This window comes from Notamacropus eugenii, chromosome 7, assembly GCF_028372415.1.
Source record: "Notamacropus eugenii isolate mMacEug1 chromosome 7, mMacEug1.pri_v2, whole genome shotgun sequence".
NCBI lineage: Eukaryota > Metazoa > Chordata > Mammalia > Diprotodontia > Macropodidae > Notamacropus > Notamacropus eugenii.
Genome location: NC_092878.1, coordinates 21,385,189 through 21,386,594, shown reverse-complemented (window position 1 = coordinate 21,386,594; position 1,406 = coordinate 21,385,189).

Sequence of the window (1,406 nt, the reverse complement as noted above, 5' to 3'; positions counted from 1 at the left end):
GAGAATGGTGGTCTGAAACATACAGTATTTTTCTATTATACTTCCTCTGAACTATTTCCTTAACTTGGAATTTGGGGGTTGCTTTCCCAGATAGTGTTTGATACCTCAGTTTCTAGGCTACCGTATCCTACAGCATGAGTCCCCACTAGTGTGCTTCCCTTTAACAACTAGCCAGGAGATATAATTAGCTCTTAGTACACTGAAGACAGTAACTTCAAAAAAAAAAATAAATAAATGCTTGCACATTCGACTTGACTGAACGTCTGACTTCTGGAACATCAGTGCCTCTAAGGTCATTGCCTCTGCAGATCATATGGAAAGACCCCATACAGCAAAGTAGATGGTAAAAAGATCTTTTAAACTTGATTTCCACTGAGAAAAAAGATGTAACCCTACCTGATGCTGAACTGTTTAATAGTGTTGAGGATTTTTTTTTTTCTAGGACTTCAAATCAAGTCTCATATCTGTAGATGATGGCTAGCCCTGAACCAGAGCCAGTGATCTGGGAGACACTGGTATTCCCAGGGCTCTTGTACTTGGTAAAGTCAAGTCAATAAGACTTTATTACATGCCCACTATGTGCCAGGCACTGTACTAAATGTTAAGGATATGAGAGAAAGACACAAATAGTAAAAACAACAATGATAAAACAGCCATTATTCTCCCTAACAAGGAAGACAGCCCACTAACAATAATGTTCAAAAAAGATGTAGACAGGATAAATTGGAGATGATCACAGAGGAAGGCACTAGCATTCAGAGGGACCAGGAAAGACTTCTTGCAGAAGATAGGATTTCAGCAGAGACTTGACAGAAGCCAAGAATGTCATGAAGCCGGGGTAAGGTGGGAGAAAGTTTTAGTCAGAAAATATATGGAATATCTTGTGCAAGGAATAGCTCAGTGTCCTGGGATGTCCTCACGGAGGCCTGAAGGCTGGTGATCTAGAAGATAATGGTGTTTATTTAGCGCCCCTGAAAAAAAGCTGCATCTTCACTGTCAGAATTTCTTTCAGCTTCAGCTAGGTTGGCTGATGGGATCTGTTGTGAGGATATAATCAATAAAACTTGGTAACTGATTGAATATAGCAGGGCACAGTGTTGTGAGAGAGAAGGAAGAGTCTGAGAACACTACAAGATTGAAAATCTGGGTGGCAAGAAGGATGGCAATTATGATAAAAATAGGGAAGTCATTAACGATTCAGGGTTAGGGATTGAAACACTAGCCCAGATAGTTTAGGCCAAGATTACAATTTCTATTGTATTTGATGTAAAAGTGGATAATATATGTTTGTCGTCTTAAAAATTGCCTCAGTTTTAAGCTTTACTCTGATTTTACAAATTCCATTGTCTTTAGATTATAAACTGGCAGAGGTCAGGGATTGTGTGATTAAACTAATTCTGTAAAAC